This window comes from Mus musculus, chromosome 5 (genome assembly GCF_000001635.26).
Source record: "Mus musculus strain C57BL/6J chromosome 5, GRCm38.p6 C57BL/6J".
NCBI classification, from domain to species: domain Eukaryota; kingdom Metazoa; phylum Chordata; class Mammalia; order Rodentia; family Muridae; genus Mus; species Mus musculus.
The window spans coordinates 14,948,975-14,961,002 of NC_000071.6; the positions used below are offsets into that span (position 1 = coordinate 14,948,975).

Sequence of the window (12,028 nt, forward strand, 5' to 3'; positions counted from 1 at the left end):
GAATATACTTAGCCCATGGATCGGCACTACTAGGAGGTGTGGCCTTGTTGGAGTAGGGCGTAGTCTTGTTGGAGGAAGTGAGATCACTGTGGGTGTGGGCTTTGAGACCCTCCTCCTAGCTGCCTGGAAATGAGCCTTCTCCTGTTTGCCTGTGGAGTAAGATGTAGAACTCTCAGCATCTCCTGTGCCATGCCTGCCTAGATGCTGCCATGTCCCCACCTTGATGATAATGGACTGAAAGTCTGAACCTGTGAGCTAGCCTTAGTTAAAATTGTCCTTTATAAAAGTTGCCTTGGTCATGGTGTCTGTTCACAGCAATGACAACCCTAAGACCCTTTATATATACCCTTTCATCAAGTTGGTTTTTTTCAGTGATCTTTTTGATTCACAATCAGTAACACAGTTAAGAGTCCTGGTCAGAGCTCTTCCTGTCTGTCTGTCTGTCTGTCTGTCTGTCTTTTGTCTTTAACCCCTGTTACTTGTGGTTCAAGACTTAGGAGAGCCTTGTTCTTAGCATTTCAGTGATTTTCCAGGAATGGCCCTTTTCTCACTTAAAGCACTGTGTGATGACTCCTCTGTCAGACCCTGTCCTGTTTGCCCCAAGGCACTTTGGCTCTGATCCTCCAGTTACTGATCTTTCTTTCTTTCTGCTAAGAAAGGTATGCAAAAATTGTGTTAAGAAAATTTATAGGAAGCCATAATTCCAGCTTAAGCTCATGAATGGGAGCTCAAAATTGAGGATAAAAATCAAACTAGTTATGCAAACAGTTTCCATCACAAAATTAAGACTAAGTTGCCATCTGACCCCCCTTAGATCTGCAAAATGGATAAGTAATAAGTACACTTTTAAAAATCAGGAAAACTGAAAGAGGGTCAAATTTTCCAAACTGAACAACACCTGTGAGATGAGCGTTCCCACTGTTTGATTTTGCATCCTTTACTTCTTACTAAAACAACTTGGATGAGCCAGGCTGGAGATGTGACATTAACCAATCAGCGTCGTTTTATTTGCGAACTCTTTATTTTTTTTTTTCTATTGTTGTCCACAAAGTATCTGATAAGAGAATTTCAGGAGGACAAGCTGACCAACCTATGCTCATCAGTTTTCTCAGCACTGTGACCTGACCAAGAGCAATTCAAGGTTAGAAGAGTTCATTTTGTTTCAAAGTTTGAAATGATTCAATCTGTCACTGTGGGCACAGCATGATAGCAGGAGTTTGACATGATGAATTATGTGTTGTGTTCGAAGTCAAGGCAGAGATGAATAGTAATGCAGAGCTTCCTCCTCATTGGCCTTAATTTTCCTTTAAGAAGCCAGTCTATGAAATGATGCTGTACGCACTGTGGTACAGGTCCCATAGAGACCATTCTGGGAACACCCTCCCAGGTATCCAGAGGTGGATCTTGCAAGTGATGGATTCCAAGCCCAGTCAGGCTAATGGTGAAAACTACCATCAGAATTTGTTTAACTTAGGGGTTTCTTGTCTGGTTTTAGTCAGGATCTTATCATATTGCCCAGGCCAACCTCAGTTTCCCAGCCTCCAAAGAGTTGGGACCTTGAGTACACACCACTATACTTGTCAATCCATTCTTTTTCTGTAGTTCTGTCTCCCTCTACTCACCCTGAAGGAATGATGGGATTCCTGTAACTGACCTAATTAATTCCATTTTGGCCTTTCTCTGGCTCTGTTTATCTCTTTAAAATATTTTCTTTCCTAAATAACTCCCTTATAACTTCAGAGATAGGGCTTTACCATCTAGATTAACTAATATTTCTTAAAATATTGATCTGAGCTTAGAAAAATTTACAAAATAACATGCTTTAAAGTACAAGTTTCATATAAAAAGATAGTATATTATTTCTTTTTATTGGGTTCTTGTAGTTTAAATTCCTTAACAAAATTAAAGTTTACTTTTTAAATGAATAAAGTTTAATCTATAACAATCTCAATGAGCTACTGCTCTTTTGCAATTTTATATTTTATACATACAAGCATTTTTTAACATTTAAAAGCATGACAGTCCTAATATAATACTATCATGGCTGTTGTCTTAACAGTCTATAAAAATAGCTGAAGATAAGTTGCTAAGTTACGACCATCTCTGTGTACATTCTGACAGTCACGTGAGTTAACACTAACAACAGTGTTATAACGCAGTAAGCAATCATTGGGGTTTATTCATCGTCATGTAAATGTAGCAAATGTAAAAGTAATATTTTAATGTAGAGCACATAAAGCTGTCAATTCCAAGGTTTCCTCGAGTATACTGTTCATAAACACCCAAAACCTAGGCTGTACCACAAAACACATTCAAAATGTGGTCCCTGATGTATGTATGTTCTTACTTCTTCATCAACAAATAAGCACTAGTTCTCACCACCCACATTCTGTTAGTGACGGCTTGTGATGAGCAGAAAGAATCTAGAGGTTCTTTCTCTCGATTCAGAACAGGCACAAATGCTGTCTATTTATTAGATACTCTTCTTGAAACTATGGATAATTAAAATATCAGTTCAGTTAATTGTGGAGAAAAATAACTCAGAACTTGGCTATATATGTTATAACTTACTTTGAATGTATGTGTGCATGTGCATTGTGCCTGAGAGTATGGGTGAGTGAGTGTTGCTCTGTGTGTGTGTGTGTGTGTGTGTGTGTGTGTGTGTGTGTGTGTGTGTGTGTAGATAGGCAGCACAGAACATGTGGGGTCAGAGGACAACTGTGAGAGTTGGTTTTCCTTTCTACCATTTGATTCTCAGCATCCAACTCAGGCCATTGGTCTTGGTGGTGGGGCCCTTTACCCACTGAACCCTCACATCTACCCAGAGTATTGTTAAATGCAATCTTCCGAGAGACAAATCTTGTTTTGCAGACAAAGTTGTTTTAATCTTATTACTACAGCTGATCAAAAGCCGGTGTGTGTGCAGTGTTTGCTGTAAGATGTTAACTGTCCACTTCCGTACACGTGGACTCCAGGTAAACTTAGCCTAAGGATAACTTCTTCCATACTCTTTCTCACTTCAATTTATTTTACACTGCTTTCCCCCTACACATGTGCTCAAACTGACTAGACATGCGACACCCCCACCCCTTTACGCTCTGCCATACCTACTTCTTCAACGAGGGACAAAAAAACAGCCTGATAATCAACAAAAGACTGGGAGAAAACATTGGTTTACAGATAAGAGGCAGAGTCATTAAGATTAAAATACCCTAGAGAACAAATAGTAACTAGAGCAAGAAAGGAGCATAGAGGTCTTACACACAATCAATACCAACTGTTCCACTAGGTGGCGATCTTAGATGCCTCCGACAGCCTTCTGCTCATGAAATTGATTTCAGACATAAACATATGGTTCTCATTTTTATATGCTGCATGTGCTCTGGGTAGAATCTACGCATGAGTCCACTCACTAACTCAATTACAGAGAACTCACCAGAGGACACAAAGTCCCATGCCCTTGGAGATTGACAAACCTAGAGCAGGAGAATTTTAACAGGAATCAGGAATTGGCAGGTTATGAGTGATAATGGCCCACCCCAAAAGGCAAGGAACCCGGTGCTCAGGAAAACTATCATGTCCTAGTTCCAAAAGTTGTGCACACAGCTAAATCTACATTTGTTGTTTGCCATCTTTTCTCTCCTTCTTTCTTTCTTTTTTTTGGGGGGGTGGGGGGGTGGGGGTGAGGGTAGGGAGTGAGACAGTTGTTTCACTACTTCATATAGCATTATAAACATTTCCTAAGAACTATGACTATGCTTCTCTCAAGCCTCATTTACAATGAATGAACTTGTTCACTAATACTAATACTTTTTAATATTTTTATTGGATATTTTATTTATTGACATTTCAAATATTATCCCCTTTCCCGGTTTCCCCTCCAGAAATTTCCTATCAGCTCCCTCTGCTTCTATGAGAGTGCACGACCACCCATCCACTCCTGCCTCACTGGGGCATCGAGCCTTCACAGGACCTAGAGCCTCTCCTCCCACCAAGGCCATCCTCTGCTACATATGCAGCTGGAGCCAGGGGTTCCTACCTGTGTTCTCTTTGGTTGGTGATTTAGTCCCTGAAAGCTCTGGGGCTCTGGTTGGTTGATATTGTTGTTCTTATGAGGTTGGAAACCCCTTCAGCTCTTTCAGTCTTTTCTCTAACTCCTCCACTGGGGGCCCTGTGCTCAGTCCAATGGTTGACTTCGAGGGTGTACCTCTGTATCTGTCAGGCTCTGGCAGAGCCTCTCAGGGGACAACGATCTCAGGCTCCTGTCAATAAGCACTTTTTGGCATTCACAATACTGTCTGGGTTTGGTGTCTGTTTATGGGATGGATCCCCAGGTGGGGCAGTCTCTGGATGGCCTTTCCTTCAGTCTCTGCTTCATACCCTTTCTCCATATTTCCTCCTCCGAGTAATATGTTCCTGCTTCTAAGAAGGACTGAAGCATCCACCCTTTGGTCTTCCTTCTTCTTGAGCTTCATGTGGTCTGTGAATTGTATCTTGGGTATTCCCAGCTTTGGGGCTAATATGCACTTATCAGTTAGTGCATACCATTTGTGTTCTTTTGTGACTTGGTTACCTTACTTAGGATGATATTTTCTAGTTCCATCCATTTGCTTAAGAATTTAATGAATTCATTGTTTTTAATAGCTGAGTAAATGTGTAAATGTACCATATTTTCTGTATCCATTCCTCTGCTGAAGGACATCTGGGTTCTTTCCAGCTCCTGGCTATTAAAAATAAGGCTGCTATGAACATAGTGGAGCATGTGTCCTTATTACAACATCTTCTGGATATATATCCAGGAGTGGTATACCTGGGTACTATGTCCACTTTTCTGAGGTACTGCCAAACTGACTTCCAGAGTGGTTGTACCAGTTTGCAATCCCACCAGCAATGGTGCTCTTCTTTTTGCACATCCTTGCCAGCATCTGTGGTCACCTGAGATTCTGATCTTAGCCATTCTGACTGGTATGAGGTGGAATCTCAGGGTCATTTTGATTTGTGTTTCCCTGATGACTAATGATGTTGAACATTTCTTTAGGTGCTTATCAGACATTCAAGTTTCCTCAGTTAAAACTTCTCTGTTTAGGTCTGATCCCCATTTTTAATAGGATTATTTAGTTCTCAGGAGTCTAACTTCATGAGTTTTTTTTATATATTGGATATTAGCCCTCTATAGGATGAAGGATTGATAAAGATCTTTTCCCAATCTGTTGGTTGCCTTTTTGTCTTATTGACAGTTTTCTTTGCCTTAGAGAATCTTTGCAGTTTTATGAGGTCCCATTTTTTGATTCTTAATCTTTCAGCATAAGCCATTTTTGTTCTGTTCAGGAAATTTCCCCCCATGCCCATGTGTTCAAGGCTATTCCCCACTTTATCTTTTATTAGTTTCAGTGAATCTGGTTTTATATGGCGGTCCTTGATCCACTTGGACATAAGCTTTGTACAAGGAGATAAGAATGGATCCATTTGCCTTCTTCTACATGATAACCGTCAGTTGAACCAGCACCATTTGTTGAAAATGCTGTCTTTTTTCCAACTGAATGGGTTTACCTCCTTTGTCAAAGATCAAGTGACCAGAGGTGTGTAAGTTCATTTCTGGGTCTTCAATTCTATTCCACTGATCTATCCTGCCTCTCTCTGTACCAATACCACAAAGTTTTTATCACTATTGCTCTGTAATACAGCTTGAGGTTAGGGATGGTGATTTCCCCAGAAGTTGTTTTGTTGAGAATAGTTTTTGCTTTCCTATATTTTTTGTTATTCCAAATGAATTTGCAAATTGCTGTTTCTAATTCTATGAAAAATTGAGTTGGAATTTTAATGGGGATTGCATTGAATCTGTAGATTGCTTTTGGCAAGATGGCCAATTTTATTATATTCATCCTGTCAATCCATGAGCATGGGAGATCTTTCCACCTTCTGTTAAATTTCTTTCTTCAGAGACTTGAAATTCTTGTCATACAGATCTTTCACTTGCTTGGTTAGAGTCACACCAAGGTATCTAATATTATTTGTGACTATTGTGAAGGGTGTCATTTCCGTAATTTCTTTCTCAGCCTATTTGTCCTTAAATAGAGGAAGGCTACTGATTTGTTAAAGTTAATTTTATATCCAGCCACATTGCTGAAGTCGTTCATCAGGTTTATGAGTCCTCTGGTGGAATTCCTGATTTTTCCAAGACTTTTAACATGAAGGGGTGTTAAATTTTATCAAATTATTTCTCAGAATCTAATGAGATGATCATGTGGTTTTTGTTTTTCAGTGGATTTCTGTATGTTGAATTATCTCTGCATTTCTTGGATGAAGCCTGCTTGATTGTGGTAAATGATCATTTTGATGTGTTCTTGGATTTGGTTTGCAAGAATTTTATTGAGTTTTTTTTGCATTGATATTCATAAGCAAAAATGTTCTGAAGTTCTCTTTCTTTGTTGAGTCTTTGTGTGTTTAGGAATAAGTGCAACTGTGGCTTCATAGAACAAATTGGGTAGCGTTCCTTCTGTTTCTATTTTGTGGGATAGTTTGAAGAGTATTGGGATTAGGTCTTCTTTGAAGGTCTGATAGAATTCTGCACTAAACCCATCTAGTCCTGGGCTTTGTTTGGTTGGGAGACTTTTAATGACTGCTTCTATTTCTTGGGCAGTTATGGGAGTGTTAGACTGTTTATCTGATCCTGGTTTCATTTTGGTACCTAGTGTCTGTCTAGAAAATTGTCCATTTCATCCAATTTTTTCAGTATTGTTGAGTATAGTCTTTTGTAATAGGAAATTATGATTTTTGAATATTCTGTTTATTCTGTTGTTATTTCTCCCTTTTCAATTCTGATTTTGTTAATTTGGATACTGTCTCTTTGCCCTCTGGTTAGTCTGGCTAAGGGTTTATCTATTTTGTTGCTTTCTCAAAGAACCAGCTCCTGGTTTTATTGATTCTTTGTATAGTTCTTTTGTTTCTACTTGGTTGATTTCAGCTCTGTATTTGATTATTTCCTGACATCTACTCCTCTTGGGTGTATGTTGGGAACAAAATAAAAAAGGGGGGGGTCTTGGACTGGGGCCTGGGGAGAAGTAGGCTAAGAAATAAATGCCCACACCCTGCCAGAGTTTTCCTATTCTCTGGTCAGTCAGGCATGGGAGGGCTGCTATCTACCCTATCCACTCATCCCTGGGTTGGCATTCCTCTATCCCACTCTTCAGAGGGTGGTCAAGGGGCAGCCCTGTCTGGGAACACCCCCCCCCCAGCTACTTTGCTAAAGCCCCCAGGGTTGTGGGAGAGAGGGAAGAGGGAAGAAATTCCCAACACTGACCAGAGTGCACAACAGAACTTGAAGGAGCAGAGCAGAGACTCTATGGCTTTAGAGCCTTATTATAGAAATGCATAGGAAAGAGAGAAGGTAGAAAGGAGGAAAAGAGAGAGGGGGAGGGAGGGAGAAGAGAGGGAAGAAGAAGACAAAGAGAAAGGGAAGAGGGGAGAGAAGTGAGAGAGAGGTGAGAGGACAAAGGAATAAGAGAGCAAGATGCAGTTGAGCACCCCTTTTTACTATTGCTAGGTAACTGGGGAGGAGTTTAGCCTGAAGGTCAGAAGCTTGGGCCATAAAATTAACTCAAACAAGTCAATGGCCTTTCTGTACACAAAGGATAAACAGGCTGAGAAGGAAATTAGGGAAACAACAGCCTTCTCAATAGTCACAAATAATATAAAATACCTTGGCGTGACTCTAACTAAGGAAGTGAAAGATCTGTATGATAAGAACTTCAAGTCTCTGAAGAGAGAAATTAAAGAAGATCTCAGAAGATGGAAAGATCTCCCATGCTCATGGATTAGCAGGATCAACATTGTAAAAATGGCTATCTTGCCAAAAGCAATCTACAGATTCAATGCAATCCCCATCAAAATTCCAACTCAATTCTTTAACGAATTAGAAAGAGCAATCTGCAAATTCATCTGGAATAACAAAAAACGTAGGATAGCAAAAACTCTTCTCAAGGATAAAAGAACCTCTGGTGGAATCACCATGCCGGACCTAAAGCTGTACTACAGAGCAATTGTGATAAAAACTGCATGGTACTGGTATTGTGACAGACAAGTAGACCAGACCAATGGAGCAGAATTGAAGACCCAGAGATGAACTCACACACCTATGGTCATTTGATCTTTGACAAGGGAGCTAAAAACATCCAGTGGAAAAAAAGACAGCATTTTCAACAAATGGTGCTGGAACAACTGGTGGTTATCATGTAGAAGAATGCGAATTGATCCATTTCTATCTCCTTGTACTAAGGCCAAATCTAAGTGGATTAAGGAACTCCACATAAAACCAGAGACACTGAAACTTATAAAGGAGAAAGTAGGGAGAAGCCTTGAAGATATGGGCACAGGGGAAAAGTTCCTGAATAGAACAGCAATGGCTTGTGCAGTAAGATCGAGAATTGACAAATGGGACCTCATAAAATTGCAAAGCTTCTGCAAAGCAAAAGACACCGTCAATAAGACAAAAAGGCCACCAACAGATTGGGAAAGGATCTTTACCTATCACAAATCAGATAGTGGACTAATATCCAATATATATAAAGAACTCAAGAAGGTGGACTCCAGAAAATCAAATAACCCCATTAAAAATGGGGCTCAGAGCTGAACAAAGAATTCTCACCTGAGGAATACCGAATGGCAGAGAAGAACCTGAAAATATGTTCAACATCCTTAATCATCAGGGAAATGCAAATCAAAACAACACTGAGATTCCACTTCACTCCTGTCAGAATGGCTAAGATCAAAAACTCAGGTGACAGCAGATGCTGGCAAGGATGTGGAGAAAGGGGAGCACTCCTCCATTGTTGGTGGGATTGCAAGCTTGTACAACCACTCTGGAAATCAGTCTGGTGGTTCCTCAGAAAATTGGACATAGTACTACCGGAGGATCCTGCAATACCCCTTCTGGGCATATATCCAGAAGATGTCCCAACCGGTAAGAAGAACACTTGCTCCACTCTGTTCATAGCAGCCTTGTTTATAATAGCCAGAAGCTGGAAAGAACCCACATGCCACTCAACAGAAAAATGGATACATAAAATGTGGTACATTTACACAATGGAATACTACTCAGCTATTAAAAAAAATGAATTTATGGAATTCCTAGGCAAATGGATGGACCTGGAGGGTATCATCCTTAGTGAAGTAACCCAATGACAAAGGAACTCGCACAATATGTACTCACTGATAAGTGGATATTAGCCCAGAAACTTAGGATACCCAAGATATAAGATATAACTTGCCAAACGCATGAAATTCAAGAAGAACAAAGACCAAAGTGTGGACACTTTACCCTTTCTTAGAAATGGGAACAAAACACCCATAGAAGGAGTTACAGAGACAAAATTTGGAGCTGTGACAAAACGATTGACCATCTAGTGATTGCCATATGCAGGGATCCATCCCATAATCAGCTTCCAAATGCTGACACCATTGCATACACTAGCAAGATTTTGCTGAAAGGACCCAGATATAGCTCTCTCTTGTGAGACTATGCCGGGGCCTAGAAAACACAGAAGTGGATGCTCACAGTCAGCTATTGGATGGGTCACATGGCCCCCAATGGAGGAGCTAGAGAAATTACCCAAGGAGCTAAAGGGAACTGCAACCCTAAAGGTGGAACAAAAATATGAACTAACCAGTACCTGGGAGCTCTTGTCTTTAGCTGCATATGTATCAAAAGATGGCCTAGTCGGCCATCACTGCAAAGAGAGGCCCATTGGACTTGCAAACTTTGTATGCTCCAGTACAGGGGAACGCCAGGGCCAAAAGGAGGGAGTGGATGGGTAGGGGATTGGGTGGGTGGGTATGGGGGGCCTTTGGGATAGCATTGAAAATGTAAACGAGGAAAATACCTAATTAAAAAAAAAAAAGAATTCAGCACTAAACCCATCTGTTCCTGGGATTTGTTCGGTTGGGTGACTATTAATGACTGCTTCTAATTCTTTAAGGGTTATGGGACAGCCTTAGCTCAGGGGCATAGATAGAGACCCAACCTTACCAGTTCTCCTGTCTGGTGGCACAGTCCACTTTGCCCCACAATGAAATGTGGATGTTGTAGATTAAAGAATATATTGAAATATGAGCAGTAAAATGAAAATCATTCATTGAGAGAAAAAAATTGTCTCCAAGTGGTCATTCTTAATCCAACCTTTTTACAAAACCTTAATAAATATTCTTACAAAATAAGCATGAAATTAATTGTAAAAGAAGAAAGAAATGTTTCTGGCCTCTTGCCATAATTGATTTTCAATTTTTTTCTTATTAATTTTAATTAGACATTCAGAGAAAGTAGACTTGAGAAACAGTTTCTAGTTGATATGTAAATGGTACTTAACAGGTCACAGAGATGACTGAAGGAGCAAGGACCTAGAGGATATTCAAAGAATGGTTCATTATTGGCCAAGTGGTGCTTAACACTCTCATAAGTAACTTCTCTCACCTCTAATCATGTAACTATGGTTCTATACTATATGTAATCCATATCTGTTTCTTTTTATCAATATCCTTTAAGACTACCCAGCACTATATATTTTCAATGTAATAATTGAGCAATATGCTCAAGTGTCTTGTTGCATTATGTGTAAAAATTTGCAATAATCTTTGAGAATAAGAAAAATTTTATTTTTGCCCAGATATAATATGTCTTAGTTAGGGTTTTGCTGCTGTAAACAGACACTATGACCATGGCAACTCTTAAAAGGAGACCATTTAATTGGGCCTGTCCTACAGGTTCAGAGGTTCAGTCCATTATCATCAAGGCAGGAGCATGGCAGTGCCAGGGCAGGCATGGTTCAGGAGGAGCTGAGAGTTCTACATCTTCATCTGAAGGCCAGTTGGAGAAGACTGGCATCCAGGAAGCTAGGAGGGAGGTCTCAAAGCATGACAGACTTCCTTCCTCCAACAAGGCCATACCTACTCCATACCTCCTAACAGTGCCATCCTGGGCCAAGCATATTCAAGCCACCACACTACTACTTGTCTATAATCCCAGGAGCCAGCACCCTGAGCCAGGAATATTACAAATTTGAGACCAGCCTGAGAAACATAATGAGATTTGTCTCAAAGATCAATAAAGTTTAAATAATAGCATTAACTGAATTTTCAGAATAGAAAGTAAAGCTAAATGTTTAATATGTCATTAACTTTAGGATCTCTGCATGCTGGTAACTGAAATCCAATCATCAGGAATCCCAGTGCAGCAGGATGTTAGAGAAAATAAACAAGTAAGTAAATGAATAAGTACATACATACAGAAGCATTTGTAAGCCTTATGTCATAGTATGAACCAACATGGTGACCTATGAGTTTAATGTTAATATTATACTTAATCTTTCAGAGTTTTATTTTCAGAAGGTGCATTTTAAATAGAAAAAATATTAGAAATTACATTATTCAAAGGACTATTAGAGATCTCAAGTTTCAAAAAATTGTGTATTAGCAAATCTCCCCACCCTATGTTCAAGGATATTCTCCTAATTGATAGTACGGTGAGATAGATTAAGACACCATTACTGATGTGCATGTTAATAGAGTGATAAATGAATACCTGTGGGATGAGAATTAGATAGGAAATGTCAGAGTGTGTTTAGAAGAGTTTCATTAAAGGCAAACAAAAATGTGCTATGAAGCTTGTTATCAATTTATTTATTATTTTATGTGAAAAAGATTTCTAAAATTAATTGTAGCTGGTTAGTGCTACTAGACAAATAAGTTAATAAGTAATAAAACTTGCATTTGAATTGTTGAAATTTAATAAGAGAGATGGTTCAATTCATCATTGTCAACAAATACCAACATGTTTCATAAAAATAACATCAGATAATCACTTAATTTTTGAACATTAATTCTGAACAATAAAATTGAAATCATGATAAATGTTCATTGAATTCACATGGAATTAGATTTTTCAAATTTTTCATTTTATTAAAAAAGAGAGAATCATTGTCTACAAATTCTTTTATGTCCAACTATGCAAATACAACTTCAAGCACACTGGAAATTC

The 12,028-nt window shown here is 39.2% G+C and overlaps 1 pseudogene across 1 annotated transcript in view; it reads left to right on the plus strand.

The window, feature by feature from the left end:
* The window catches only part of Speer8-ps1 (spermatogenesis associated glutamate (E)-rich protein 8, pseudogene 1), a 33,248-nt pseudogene that overhangs the window by 3,681 nt on the left and 17,539 nt on the right, over positions 1 to 12,028 (plus strand). The window contains exon 2 of the transcript NR_001584.3: positions 11,175 to 11,249. The product of NR_001584.3 is annotated as a spermatogenesis associated glutamate (E)-rich protein 8, pseudogene 1 (transcript). The remainder of the gene's footprint in view (positions 1 to 11,174; positions 11,250 to 12,028) is intronic.